At 37.0% G+C, this 16,163-nt stretch overlaps 1 long non-coding RNA gene across 1 annotated transcript; it reads right to left on the reverse strand.

Moving 5' to 3' along the window:
- Nucleotides 1–9,537: 9,537 nt before the first annotated feature.
- Nucleotides 9,538–14,173, reverse strand: LOC102019352. The gene is made up of 2 exons (XR_259387.2): nucleotides 10,288–14,173; nucleotides 9,538–9,762 (listed from the first exon to the last, which is right to left on the reverse strand). It is a non-coding gene; the product is annotated as an uncharacterized LOC102019352 (long non-coding RNA).
- Nucleotides 14,174–16,163: the final 1,990 nt, after the last annotated feature.

The following is a 16,163-nucleotide window of genomic DNA, read 5'->3' on the forward strand; positions in this document are numbered from 1 at the left end:
CCTTTCCTGTCCTCTCCCTTCAAAGGGCCAGGTGCATTTACTACGTTTCTGATAGGAAAAATATAATAGAACTGTTTACTGAAATCATGTGGGGACTGTGACTCAGCAAATGTGCATTACTAGGGGTAAGACGTGGCAGCAAACTATTCCCAAGTTTTAAAAATTACAGTTCAACAGCAGACTCCCAAGGTCGAGCAAACATTTCACAGCAGGGAAGAGAAGAAAAAGTACAGGAAAATAAGCAAGTACACAGTGTGGCAGAGGAGGTGCTCAGCAAGTAGAAGCAAGTGCCCTGGAACATTACTACTGACCCAGCAAAACCTGCTAGGTACAACGTTACCTAGCACAGGGCGGAGACCGACGAGTTATCCGGCAGCCAGCTCTGGCCCGCACTGCTCACAACCTCAGAACATTACCAAGGTGGCATCCTGGTCTTTTGATTTAAAGGCACTTTGTTTATAGAGCTGTGCCCCAAGAAATCAGGGAATGAGCACCTCGTCTCTTTCCAGATCACTTTTACAAATGAAAGATTTGGCAAAATGAGATATAAAAACAAGCTATGAAATAAAGGGTAAACACTTAGATGAGATCCCAGTTGTAAGTTGGCTAAATAGAGTTGTTTCAGTACATGACAACTTGGCTTCAATCTGTATTATTCTGAATGTATAATTGATGTGGCCCATCTGTTTCCAGGAAAGGAACTTTTGTTTTGCTTTTTTCTTCTCCACTTTCATTCAGAATGAATGGCTTTCTCATTAGGCAATGTTCACATGCCCTCAGAAAATGTGTCTGGAATAGAAAGACTCCCCAGAATCACAGATTTCAATGCCAGCAGAGTTGAGTATGTTCTTCCCCACTTTGAGCTGGTTAAATGAGGATCCTGCGGATCTCCATGCAGGGAACTTCTCAGGTAAGACCATTACAGCCACAAAACCATCTAGTCAGTGTGGTTATTAAAACACTACAGCACTCTGGTGAAAGGTGTGGAATGGCAGCCAGCACACCTCTTCCCAGTCCAGGTCCTGGATTTATAGAAGGCAGCAACTAGGTCTTCTCACCCCTTCTACAGATATTTACGGAGCACCTGTTCAATGCCTTGGATAATGGAGTATAAAAATGATTAAGATCTAGTATAGTCCTTGCCATTACAGAACTTAGAGTCATAGAGGAAACAGATCTGTAAAAAAAGGCAATTATAACTTATTACAGTGGTTATCATCAAAAAGGAAAAAAAAGATGACGGAAGAAGGTAAGAGTAAAGTGTTAGCGACTACAGAAAACAATTAGAACTCTGATACGTCATCGTTGTGAATAAACATGGTTGGCTGCTATGGCAAATAGTGGGGAAATACCTGAAACAGATATAGCTGCCACATAACCCAGCAATTCCATTCTCCGGTGTGTACCTAAGAGAACAGGAAACAATGTACACACAAGTGCTCATAGCAGTATTACTTGAGGCAAGGCGTAGTAATTCTAGCACTACAAAGGCTGAAGGAGGAAGACTGCCAAGCGTGAGAGGAGAGTCTAGGCTATATATTAAGTTACAGGCCAACCTGAACTACATAAGCAAAACTGTCTCAAAAAAAAGTTTTATCCATAATAAACAAAAAGTGGAGCAGGGCATGGTGACACACACCTATAATTCCAGCACTTGGGAGGCTGAGACAGGAAAACTGCCATGAGTTTAAAGTCAGCCTGCACTACATAGTAAGACCCTGTCTCAACAAAAACAGAACAAAAAGCGGGAACAACCCAGATGTCCACCAAATGATGAATAGATAAACAAAATGTGGTATACACATATTTTAGAATACTACTTAGCCATAAAAAAGAATGAAGCACAAATACATGTTACAACATAGGTGAATCTTTAAAACATTATGCTTAGTGAAAGGAGATAGGCAAAAAGACAAGTATCACATGATTGTGTGTACATAAATCAGTAGTTGTCAGGTAGTTGGGAAAGGTAATAGATGGTGATGTCAACAGATGTCATGTCTTTTTATGGGGTGATGAAAATGTTCTCAATATACTCAAAACTACTAAATTGTACATATTTATTGGATCTGAAGTCCAATGTCTTAACCATTCAGCCATCCCAGTGACAGCTGTACACACGTAAAAGGGTGACTTCTGTGGCATGCAAAGTGTATCTCAACAAAGGAAGGCAGTAACAGAGTGTGATGACTGCCAGGTTAGGAGAGCATTGTTCTAGACATCTAGCATATAGGACCTAGAGAGGTTCAAAAAAGACCCTTGGAAGAACTGACGTAAGCAGACAGCATCAAAGGTAAGTGGGAGGGACAGAGGAGGAAATGTGGATGCACGCTAAAGGAACGGCAGAACACAGCACTGTGGGGAAGGAACGCACGTACACTGGGGGAACAGGAAGGAGGCTCTCCAGGCTGAAACAGCATTTGCATCAAGCAGCGGACAGAGGAGCTAAGAAGCTATGTCAGAGTTTGGCCTTCATCCCAGTAACAGGAAACCCTTGAAAGAGTTAAAGGCTGGGACGGAGATCTGAGTTGTTTTTCAGAAATGCAAGTGTGGGGAGTGGACTGGAGGTGGAACACACAGACACTGGGTGATTTAGTTACGTTATTGCACTAATCTGAGTCAGAACGGACCAAATAGGGAAAACTGGAAAGCTCGCTTCCAAGCTCTCTATAATGCTCTGCCAGACACAGCGGCACTCGGCTTCACCAGGAAGCAAGACATGGTTTCTGGAGGAGGTGGTAGTGATACCGAGGCTGCCAACACACCTCCTAGCAGGCCCTCACCCTGCTTTTTGGTCTAGGCGTTATACTCAATTCACTTTAGACTGGGGTTCCATTTTCAGACCATCATGACCGTAAGATCCTCACCATTTGCCACAGCAAGCTAGTCTACTATGAAGTGTATGGAACTGATGCTGAGCAGTTGCACATCCCTGCAACTCCAGCACTTGAGAAGCTGTGGACATAGGGTTGTGACTTTGAGGACAGCCTGGACTACATAGACAGACCTTGTCTCAAAAACAAGAGAATACATTTAAGAGTCAGAAACACCTGAATTCAAATTCCAACCATCATTTCCAAGCATATAATGGCTAGTCACAATCTCTAGTAAGTTTCCTCCAATGCGAAATGAGGAAGACAATATATATCTCAATTCTATGCTGAATATACATGATTTTGTATGTAGAAAGCCTTGCATGAGGCCTGTCATGTAGTTACTCAATAAATAGTTTCTGTAGCATTCAAGCCCTATAGGATCGTAATTCTGTAACTGCAATCATACTTCAATGCAAGCATGGCAACAAGGGTGACTAAACAGGCCTCAGGACTGGTACCCTCAATATTTTACTGAGATAGGAATGACCATTTCACTATCAGCCTAGAAACAGGTGTTTGCCAGTTGACAAATATGTCACTTGCTTTCATAGTTCCTTAAATATTACTTCAAAGTACAATGTATTTAAATTAATTCCTTGGAAGAAAAAAAAAAAGATTTGAGGGCTTCTCAGACAACTCATCCAACCAAGCTTGTTTACTGTCAAGCAGGGAGGCCAAAGTTCCAGGTACGTCTCTCCTTTCAAGAACTCAGCATAGCCCCGAGGCAGCAGACCATATAAACAGTGTGAGGCACCGAACAAATGGAATGCTGTCTGGAATGATAAGGAAGAAAAAGAAAAGCTGTTCATGTAAACACAGCAGGCCATTTAATTTAAAGAAACACATTTTAAATACTAGTCGTGCTTTCCAGGCCTAACCTTCCTGAGGTTTTTAGGTAGAAAGGAAAGCATGTAACACACTGGCAAGGATACAAAATATCGAAAAGTGTTTTACACTCTTACTTAAGGTGCTGTTATTAGCACTAAAGCCTGCGTCCTTATTCTCTTTTACTGCTTTGCAGTTCCTAGTGACCTGATAGTCCCTCAACCTTGATAAAGATTTCACATACAGTTTGTGCCTTCCATGTACTGTAGTGTGTTTTATCTCTCTACGCTATATTATGAAGTAAAATTTATCACCGAAGAAATAACAACCTTTTTCTTAGCTAATCACTGCAATGGATTTCAGGAAGCACAAGGTGGCAGAAGTACACTAGATATGCTACAGGAAATAAACCTAGGGCGGCGTAAGCATCATGGAAAGTCCAAAAAAGTCTGTTTATATGTTACAAAAATAACATGTCTTTTCCCTAAAAACAACAAACATGCTGATAAAGTTTGGAAAACATGACAGAAAAGTCTAGAAGTGTATATATACATATATACATATACATACACATCCCAGAGATATGTACAGATGTTTAATTCCTTTCTTCTTTTCACAACTATTAGTTCTGATTACACCATATATGCAATTTTTATCCTTTCTTTAAAAGTTTAATAACAGCATTTTTCAAATTTAATATTCAAACATTTGTTTCACAAAATATCTAAGCTATCCGTATTTCATAAAACCTTTTAAGAAGGACCTTACTTAGAATGAGGCTTATTTGATCTAGGCATTTTCCTACAGTAATGATTAAAATTACATATTACCAGTAACAGCTGAACCAGTAATTTTTTATTCGATTTCAAAACAACAAAAATCAGTTTTCTGAGAGAACCAGAACTAAACAACTTCTACTCCAAAACAGAAAATGGTAGTATCCCTTTCTGTTTGAATATCATTTTAAGACCTTTGTAACTTCAATAAGTATTATAAATTACTTTTGAACTAGTCTACAGTTACCTGCACTTTCATGTTATTTTTCAAACATATTTAGTTTATGTGTGGATAAAATTTCATATACAGAAAATAAGGGTGTTGCTGCTGCAATCAAAAGTCACCTACACTGTTCATTAGAAGATTGCCACTAACTAGATTTGCTCCTGAAAAATTAACCAGAGACGTACCTCATTTGCTACTTTGGAATCATTAACCTAAATGCTGTAAAGCACTGTATGAAATCTAGTCATCTGCTGTAGCCGGTAAAAGCCATTATTATTCCTCTTCTAGTATGGGCTCAGGCAAGTGAAGACTTTATGGACACTAGACAAGTCAGAGATGAGAGTATACAGAACCCCGTATAAAAATGGTAAAATTCCATACGATTTCTCCACGTTTTGTGATTTTCGTACCTTTAATCCTGAAAACTAAATTTACTCTATTACATGAATAAAAACAGACTCCCAGGACAGGAAATGGAACTGTCAGGAACGAATGTTACTATACTTCAGAAACTCCTGAAAGGCGAGTCTTGACTCGCCTTTGTAAGAACTTACTATGGAGTCACAGGGAACTTCCTTAAAGGAACAATGCCACTCCTGATGCCCAATCTGAACTCCAAGTTAAAAGCTGTAGCTCTGATGGCAGGGCATTTGCCCTGTCCTAGTTTCTTCCTTCCCAAGCTGCTCTGAAGCACCTTCTTCAAATGCTCTTGGTCCCACATGTTACGAATTCCAAATAACTGAAGGGGTGAAAAGTCAGCTTAAAGAAATACGTTATTGCACGTTCTCAACATTTCTCCTTCTTAGGACTGCAGAAAAAAGTCAAGATTAAGTCTTAATACTTTCTCTATAAACTCAGCATCAGAACCTTTTCGTTTTTCTTCACTAGTTGATAAGGTTTCCCAGAACTAGACCTTTCCACTTTCAGAACTCTGGAAAAGATTTAGAAACATGAACTATATTAAGTAGCATGCCTTGTCTGTGGTGCTTCCACATTTTAAAAAGCCTGGAGATCCTGGCTTGGGAAAGCTAGAAAAATAAACACCAACTATGATGACTGGAGAAATTAATTTAAATTCCTTTTCTTGTCCCTAAACTTCTAATAAAAATAATTTAAATTTGGCCCTCAGAACTGTTCCCTACAAAAACTACTTATCATTATACACGAATAGTTTCCTTTATTTTTTGTTTGTTTTTCCTCTAGTTCTATTCTTTCCCACATAGATTGAACCAAAGTAAGATTGGCCAAACCTAATTTGATTCTAATCCAAGCCACACACCCTCTGTATTCCATTCCAAATCAAGTTAATTTACTGACTTCCTTGGGTCCCAACTGAATGACCTACTGGAATCTATGAAAGGGGTCAGAGAATAAGATTGCAGGCCAAAAAAAGAATGTAAAAAAACAAGCAAGTCTGGAAACCACCAGCCCAAGGGACACAAACTAGGAAAGATGTTTTGTTGTAGAACTCGAATGTAAGACATCAAGTCTTCCAATGGGAAGAGTAACCAACAGAAAGGCAGATGACTGCATTTATCAGTTGACAATACACACGGACCCCTCGTGTCTATGAATTTTACAGTAGAAACCTGAGTACTTGCTGCTAGCGTCCAGCTCAGGGCACAGAAGCCACTCTCCCTCAGCCCCAGGATTCTTGTTGTGCACTGTGAAATCTTTAAACATAAACTTTACTTTTTATTTTATTTTTATTTTTATTTTTTTTGGTAACGGGTTAAATATTTCACTTCTGACTTTGGTAACCAAAAGCTTTTAGACTGTTGTAGTCCAAAGAATTCTAGACCTTCTCCTTAAGTAAAAACTGACCTTCAAATAACAAAGACAACACCATTTGCTAACCACGTAGACACCAGTAACATAATATAGGGGGTTTTTGTGTGTGTAAGTATTAAACCCAGGGCCTTGTGCATGCAAGGCAAGAACTCTACTACTGAGCCACTTCCCCAGTCCCCAACAGTTATACTTTTATACCAATGATGTCATTAATATTGTTATAGCTCATTAAAAACTTCCACAGTGTTTTTGATCTTCAAAGTCACTCTCATAAAATAGGAGAGATATTATGACCATTCTGTATATTAGGAAGGGGAAATGCCATGTCCAAAGTCACTTAGTAAGCTATAAATCCAAATCTTTTTTTTTTTTTTGGTTTTTCTCCGGTACCGGGAACCGAACTCACGACCTTGCGCTTGCCAGGCAGACGCTTTTGCCACTGAGCTAAATCCCCAGCCCCTTAAATCCAAATCTTAAAAGCTATGTGATCAGTGAAATTTTACTATTCCTAGTAGCTTAAACTTTAAGATTTTTGTGTGCTTTCCTCTCAGGATTAGGACTATTAAACTATATACACATATAGCATTCTTCTTTGTGAGATGATCGTCTTAAGTCTTCAATCTCTGGTTTTTGCTTTAAAAACAAATAATCTATTCCACTTGATTTAAAAATAAAAATGAGACACATACTAGATTTCCATAAATAGAACAAAAAACCATTCACTGCTTAGAGTTTGTCAGTAAACAGGAAACAAGAAAAACTACTTTATTTCCTATTTTTAGTAGGTAATTTAGTGAGATAATCTTGAGCAAGTCTCAAAGTCTGTACCTATTTTACACACTATTTAATGGGCATAAAAACTGTCCTCTATGTTTCATAAGCAGTACAAAATCATTAATTATAAAACGTTTTATATAGTAACTAGTGATACTAGTGTAAGAATTTTTTTTAAATTAGGGCTGGGGATATAGCTTAGTTGCACAGCACCTCCCTGGCAAGCACGAGGTCCTGAGTTCGATTCCAGATACAAAAAAAAAAAAAAAAGCTGGGCGTGGTGGCGCACACATGTAGTCCCAGCCCTCAGGAGGCTAGACAGGAGAATTGTTACAAGTTTAAGACCAGCCTGGGCCACAAAGTGAGCTCAAGGCCAACTTGAACTGCATGTCAAGACCCTCTCTCAAAAAGAGAAAAAATTGTTTTAGATTGGAAAATGTACATTTACTGAAGGACATCCAGAATACACAGAAAAACATTTAGAGATAAATTTGCAGTTGTACCACTTACACATATTTTTTGCCCTATATCATGGATGCTTTCCTCATTTCCTCATTTCATTTCATCTCAAGCAGCATCTTGACCAGGCATTTTTTTTTAAAGCTTTGTTTAGTATCTAGAATATTGTGTTCACATTCAGTAAATTCCTTAAATTTCTTTTACTGACATCCCCTTGGACCATGAATCATAATTATGTTAAGTATTTTACATGTTACACAACCAACCAATTGGTCTGCACAAGTTTCACAGTAAGTTAGTACCAGGATCAAAGGTCAAAATCTCTGATCAATATCCTAACCATGCCAGGACTGTTAGGTCACACCTCTGCTAACCAGACACAACTGTGACAGACTCTTTAAAAATCAACAAAATGAGGTCAGCCTTATTTTAGCCAAAATTCAGTTTCCCATGCTAATCTTTACTATACCTGCTTCTTTTTCTTCCTCTATTGATGTTTAATAAGCAAATTAACAAAGGAAAGCTATGAAAAAGCAAAAGCAAAGCACCTGGATAATTCACAAGCCAGGGAAACCTGACTCTATCTAAGTGCAAGTTAAGTAAATGGACTTCTTTTTACAGTTTAGAAAATAGTTTCTTCAATCATACAGTGAATCTCAATATAACTGAAAAGTACAAAATGAGTGTGCAGAAAAAAAATTTTATAGCCAGAGTTACAAAATGAAAATGAGATGGATAAATTATTCATAAAAAGACAAAGAGGCTGGGTGTGGTGGTACATGCCTGTAATCCCAGCACTTTGGAAACTGAGGCAGGAAGATCCTTGTGAGTTTGAGGCCAGCCTGGGATACACAGCCATTTCAAGGCCAGCCAGAACTGCACAGTGCAACCCTGTCTCAAAAAAAGAGAGACAGAAAAAATATAAAGAGAAATACATTTGTGGAAACTCCATCACTATGACAAAAAGGATCAAAAAAAAAAAAAAATCACAAAGATCTTTCACAAAAGGTAGTCTAGTCACCCACAGAAATTTTTAAGTTGATTAGCTAAAGAGCTACTGAAAATATACAGCAACAGTCCCTACAGATTAGGAAGAAACATACAAAGTGGGTAGACAGAGCACATGAGGAAATGTATTCTGATGTACCATATGAGAGATACTATTTTACATATTTTTAAGAAAACAATTATCTTAATTCTTAACAAATGTTAGGTTCTTGAGCCTTGTTCATTCGGGGATCAATCTTTTCTTTGTGCTTATTCACATTGTATCTATTCAAACTGACTGTAGAGAAAGTCTAATTCATTTTAGTACTAACCTGCACAGCTAACACAGTGCCCTGCCACCAACAGCCATTTAAACAAATCATTTTCAAACTGTGGGCACATAAAAACCACAAGTAAACCTTATAAAAAGGGTAAATCTTCAAGCCTCACACTCCAGAGAGTTCAACTTAGTATATTTGAGTTGGATCTGCTGTTTAATTCAAATATTTAACAAACACTATTAAGCACCTTTTGTGGTAGATCTTATTGAACTCCATTTTACAGGTATATAAAGCAACCTGCTAAAAATTGCACAACTTAAAACACACCAGTCAGGGTAAGTCTAGTTTCCAAGGTTTCTCACTCATTCTTGTATTCACTTATTCAAGATACCTGAATACTTCCCATGGGCTTTTGAAAAGGCAGTATGTTCAGAAACCAAACACCAATTATTTCCATACTCTCAGCTGACAGTTGTATAATGCTCCTGCCTACCAATGCAGTCCTGCCACAGATATCAGAAAAGGTGCAAATTGAGAAGACAAAAGGGATGTTGTGGTTTTATTTCTAGAGAGACAGTAGTAGCATCTCACTATGTAAGGAATGTCTTTTATTCCTTGGACAAAGTTTTTTTCAGCGGGGAACAGTATTTTTTTAAAAGGAGGAAAGGTTTATTTAGCTCATAGTTGTAGAGGTTTCAGTCCATATTGGCTAGCTCCAAGGCAGGGCAGCTTGGCAGACGGGTATCGCAGAGAACAGTCCATGGTGCCTGTAAGGTAGCAAAAGCAACAAGAGATCTTAACAGCATCTTTCTCCTCCCCCAGCCCCATTTTTGAGTGAACACTCTTTTATGTAATTTATTTATTTTTATCTTAAAGAGAATACAAATTTTAAAAACATTAAAAAGATACAGAAATTCAAAACAAGATGATAGGAAATCAACAATGGTTGTTATATTGCATATTGTTATCCTCAAAGTACTTGTTCAGATTACCAGATATAAGCATAAAATAGTATTTTAAAAGATGCCTTTCTCGCGTCTTTTCATGTGTAGTGGCTTACTCAGGCATCTTTTAGCTGTTCGGAAAACCCATCTAGCTCTTTTAAATCTATATTTGGTAACCCTTACCAAAGTAAACTAAAGTTCAAACATTTTCAGTTGAAAAGATCCTGATGCTCATTTTAATTTTTCTATTCAATCTTATTCGTGGAGGGAGGCTTCCTACTATTTCTGCATTTAAACAGGGATTTAAACTTATATTCCGTTGATTTCATAAGATTATGAGTAAATTACCTGTTTAAGATGAATCGAGTGCTGTCCTAGTAGCACACATTCATCAGATTTGTGAGGTTTAAGAACAGACAAGATCTGATATATGTAAGAAAATATAACACAAGAGAATTAGATTGTGTGTATAATTTCACATTAGTATAAATAACTGGACAAGTAAATTATACACATTCCAGTTAGAGATCCTTTTTCCAGGTCATAAAGCAAACATTACTTTCAAACTTGAGAAATTCAGCAGGAAGAATGTTTTGTTCCAGACTCTTTCAAGCACCCCTATGGTCTTTAGCCATAGCAACAGAAATCATTTCTAGTGCCAACACCTATAAATTGTCATTCTGTTTAAGTGCCTTACAGCAGTTAAAACTGTTCCTTGTTATAAAGGAGCAGCTCAGTAGACAATCTATGGCTTTCATATGCTCCTCGTTCTATGCTATCAGGGCATACTAGTCATTAGTAATCAGATTCACTGAGAACAAAGGTAGAGAAAGTGGCATGCTGGCAACCCAGACCAATTCCAGCTAATTGACTCAGTTTGTTTAGAGTTTCCGTATCATCTTAGTTAATCATATGCCCTGGAATATATTTGTTCAGAAGTTTAGGCAGAGACAATTCTTAGGAAAACAGACCAAATCAAGCCTTGGGGATCTAAGAGGAAGAAAAACTTAACTAGGAAATACTTTGCGTTTCTCAAGTGAACTAGCTCAAGCAACACTCTTTCTGAAAGATGTTTTCTTTTACCCAGAATCATGCTCAGTGTTTTTGGAGCAGCTATAATTTACCAGGGGTTAGAGATTACATTTCACCTATGTCAACACACTGCATTTTTTTCAAAGGAAGAAGTTCTCATTTATTTCTACTGGGTTTCTAAGGAGACTTCGTAAAAAAAGCAGAAATCTAAGTCAAGAAAGCAGTTTTATTACAAATGAAGCTTCCTTATAAACAATTTTTTAAAAACATTTAGAAAAGATATTATAATCTTTTCAACTTCTTCACTGATACAAGCTGCACAACTTGACTATGCATTGTGTCACCTAATTTACATGATGTCATTTATTCTTCATCAAGACACAACAAGGACAGGCACTATCTTGTCCTTGTAGATAAGGTAATTATAAAGCAACTTTTCCAAGGTTACAAAGCTAGCAGTGACAGAAATGGTATTTGCATTCAAGTCTATCTAGTTTGGAAGATGCTCAAGAGGTCCTAACTTTGTAAGCCACCACATTATTAGGTGGCAGACAAACAAGGAACCATGAATGTAGCACAGCACTTAGTTTTAATACCATAGTTCATCAGATGTTGAGTACATTTTCCTCCCTAACACCAACCCACAGCCCCATCCTTTCACAGAATGTCTTAAGTGCTAGATCCTGAAAACTTCTCCCTAAATCCTTTAAGGATCTAATCTTTCTGTTCTCCTTGTTTCACTTAAATAATTCTATTTACTCCAGGTGATTCTGATGCAGGGGAGGAAGAACTATTGTATTTGAAGAAACACTACTCCAACTGCTGTTTGTAACACTGAACTGGAATTATGTTCTAAAGAGGCAAGGACAAAATGAATTTGTACTCTGTTCTAAACCATTTTTATAACTTTATGTATCTTACAGTGTATCTCTAACTTTCCTTCTATAAAGACTTGGTTGCACATTAATCTTATTTTTAGGTACTGACGGATATCTGATTCAGTGTTTATTATATCACCCCAAAGTAAAAAAAACACCTCCCTCTGCCTTACTTCCCTATTTGCAAAGTGATACCGTAATCAGCTCTTTAATAGTTAGCTAGGAAGATACATAAATGAATCCATTTCAGACCAAGTAACATAATCTTCTCTAATATCCTAAAGAAGTAAAACTTCTTAAAAATTCAAATTGCTATTAAGAGTTTTTAAAAATCTAGTTTAAAAAAAAAGCCTTCTGTTTTAAGTTAATTGGGGGTAAATCCTCCAAACTAGATCTAATTCCCCAAATATGTCCTTCTCCCTCAAAATAAATCTTTTGACAAGAATCACAATATAAGTATAAACTGTTCTGACTGATTACAAAAAAAAAAAAGTGAAATTCTTTTAACCACGGTGGGGGTGTTTCTCAAGTAACTACATCCTAAAGGCCTGGAAGTAGTACATTCTACTTAGTTCCACCTCAACTACAAAACTGAGAAGGATAGAAAAACACAAGAAAGGAAAAGAAACAGTTTGAGTTGACCATGAGTAGTTCTGGGAACTTGTATGAGCTACATGAACAAGTACTTAGAAACCCATTACAGACTTACGAAACTCTCCGTGCTTCAAATGATCAGAATGTCCTGAGAATGTGGGGCTATGACCCCCTACTGATGACTTACAGTAATGGCCATTAAAGACATGACTTCTGGACAAAAATAAGACTCATGTCCACAAGTTAAATTAATTGAAACATAAATGTGTCCTCTAAATTCCTAGTCAATCCCAATTTCTCAAGATTAGGACTTTTCTAAACATTAGGCCAATCAACATGACTCTCAAAATACAAACTATGGCCCATGACAGGTGCTGAGACCATCTCAAACATGATTTCAATTCTCATCTTTGGAAAGGATCAAAAAATATTTGGGAGGGGTGGAGGAAGGAACACTTCACAGCCTGTGTCACACTTTCACTGGCCCGCTAAGAAAACAGAGCCTAGAAAAATGTTACCATAATATGCTTTGTGAGCCAATATACGATGCGAAATGCAAAAATTTTAAACTATGGTTGGTTTCCACATTCTGGAAAAAATAGTGCATCCTTTCAGGACGGATACAATAGAGGTAGTAGAGGAAGGATTTTGCCAGTACTCTGGGGTGGTCCCCTTGGTGATGGCTTTATTTAAGCACTGGGCTTTACTCAAGCACTGGAGAGAACTTTGGTGGCTTGATCAGTCACAGGGTCAACTTCACAGTTCACTTTTGGCCATCATCCAACACTCATTCCTTACCAGGACTGCCTTATAGCCAGATGTAAAGACTCACCAATAACTGGTACCTCTGCACAGACCATCACTCAAATGTGGTCAGTCGCTGTTAAAACCCATACTATGAAACTGGGTCAAATTTTAATGAGGGGAGCAATTTGGGCACCAGTTTTTATGATGGATTCATACAGCTCCAATATCTTTCACGACTTGATATGTACACAGTTCTACATAGGAGCTACAACTTAATTTGAATACAACTTTAAAGTGCTTTTAACCACTCAGAAAAAACAATCTTGACTTTTATAATCAATCTCCTGAGATTCCCAATAGACATGGATAAATTTAATTTTGAAAGAAAAATTAATATACAGTACATGTTATCTGCCTATTATTTGCAATGAAAATGAGAAAAACAAAACAAAACAAAAAAAAACCAAATTTCTGTCAGCCTTAAACATTTCCCATAAAGGACAAGTTAGAAAATGTTCCAATGCCCTTATAGAATCAGTTAATAACACCATTAATGTCATCTGATTTTTATATTACCTGATAATTTAAATAGTTATCAAGGCTTTAATTTTCTACCCAAAAAAACGTAGCTCTTGATTCCACATTCTGAAAAGGAAATATGTAAGACTGGAACATCTTATTCCTGAAAACAAGTAAGCTATCAATAACCAAAAGGATACAGAAGCCAATATGAAGTGGCTCTCGTTAGCCAAAAATCACACGATTTGGACATAAAAAAACTGTGACAACGGATTAAAGCACAAGTGTATAAAAAACTCATGACTTACCTCTTGAGGTTGTCAGATGGTAAAACTGGTAAATGTAACAATCAACATGATCTATCTTGTATTTTAAGAAAACCACAGTTGATTAAAGTTTTTTAAAAGCTTTAAATACTAAAGTTAAACGAATGATAGAATTAGAAATACCACTGTGCAATACCTCATGAGGTAATGGATGATCATCATTTGCTAAACCCATTATAGAAGACTAACAAAGAACTGCACAATCAAGCTAATATCTGAACCTACTAATCAATCTTAGTATCTTTAAAAGTAAAACTAGACACTATATGCCATCTGGTGTGATTCAGGAGGAAGTACACACCCAGCTTTTTTATTTCAAAGAAAAAAGACAAAATAGAACAAAAAACAAAATTCCAATACAATATGATGGGGGGGCAATGATTAATATGTGGCGATTGCATATTGTTATCTTTAAATTAGTTATTTGAGCACAAGATCAGTGTTTAATTGTCCAAACAATATTAGCAAGAACCTAACTTTTCAATGAACGGAGAAATTAGTAGTGTAACTATTTTAACTAATATATATATATATACACACACATATATATGCATATCTTTCCTTTGCTTTTCCCTTCTTTTCCCCATTCCCCCAGCCCACTGTCTCTTTCAAGTTTCTTCCCATTATTCAGTATCTATTATACATTTTGGATCTTATTTATTCTTTCAGCTTCTCACACCACACCCAGTTATTGAATCTAAACTTCTACATCTAACAACTCAGAAAAAGTAGACGATGGGACATGTTAACACCATAAAGATATAATCAGTCAAACTTAGAATGCAGGAAATTCTATAGAACAAATTATTTATTTTCATTAAACAGTGGCATAAAACGGCAGGATAAATTATAGGGTCAAAAAGATCTCATTTAGACCTTTGTTAGAATAAACCAGCAGAAAAAAGACAAGTATCAGGGATACATTTGAACACAACGTACTATACGATACATACAGCAGCCATGAGAATAGACTACAGATATCCAACCTCAGGGTGTGCAAATTTACTCAGTTGCTGTGGTCTGAATTTACCACCAGTACTTTCAGCTAAGCTACACTGCCTAGTGCCTATTTGGAGCCAACAAATGAACACAGCCTGAATACAACGGCAGGTCCAGTCTTGCAAGACATGCAGCTACTCAAGAAACAGGCACCTTTGGCTGGAGCACTCATTAGCTTTGCTAAAATTGTTTTAAAACCTTCTCTGTGGACTCAGACTTCCTGCCCAACCATTTGTTCTTCCTCAGAAGAGTTAGCCCTATACTAATTTCTGACAATTCTTTCTACCTTTTCTAGCTCCCTCTCCAACTTTCTTCAAAAAACTTGCCCAGTGAATCTTTTGGGAGTCCTGCTTCCTAGAGAACCCCAATTAAAGAAATTATTGAGGACTTATTGTTAATTTTCTTAGGCACAATGTGGTTATTTTTTAAATCCTCCCTATGAGGGATGCATACTAAATTACTCACAGGTGAAATCATAGGATTACAATTAACTTTTAAAAACCCTGGCCAAAAGGGGGAATAGACTGAGTACCACCGTCAAGGTAGTGGTAATTATTTTCTGTATTTTTGTGTGTGTCTGAAAAGTCCATAGGAACATGTGAAAAACACCTAACCAATATAGAAAACTGTGAACAGCATCAAACCCAAGATGTCATAGGGAAGAGGATCAAAAGAAGACCTAACAACTAAGTGTAATTATAACAGAAACCTAGACTAGATCCTGTAACAGAAAAAGAACATGAGGGAAAAACTGTGGAAATATAAATAAAATATGGATTTTTAAATTATCCGTCAGGAATGGTGGCACATACCTGCAATGCCTGCACTTTGGGATGCCGAGGAAGGAAGATTTTGTGAGCTTCAGCGAAGCGAGGGCAATTTAGTTAAGATCTCTTTCAAAAAAATAAAAAGGGCTGGGTCCATAGCTCAGTATAAAAGCCCTAGGTTCACTCCCCAGTACTGCTGTCAATCAAGTAACATCAATATTGATTCATCAATTGTAGAAAATGTGTAATATTATGTTAATAAGGGAAATGGTATAAAGGCGTAATTCTGTAACTTTAAAACTGTTCTAATGCTTTAAAAAATGTTTCAAAGAAGTTTATTTGTGTCATACATAAAAAATCCT

This window comes from Chinchilla lanigera, unplaced genomic scaffold, assembly GCF_000276665.1.
Source record: "Chinchilla lanigera isolate Chin_1 unplaced genomic scaffold, ChiLan1.0 scaffold00004, whole genome shotgun sequence".
Classification (NCBI taxonomy): domain Eukaryota; kingdom Metazoa; phylum Chordata; class Mammalia; order Rodentia; family Chinchillidae; genus Chinchilla; species Chinchilla lanigera.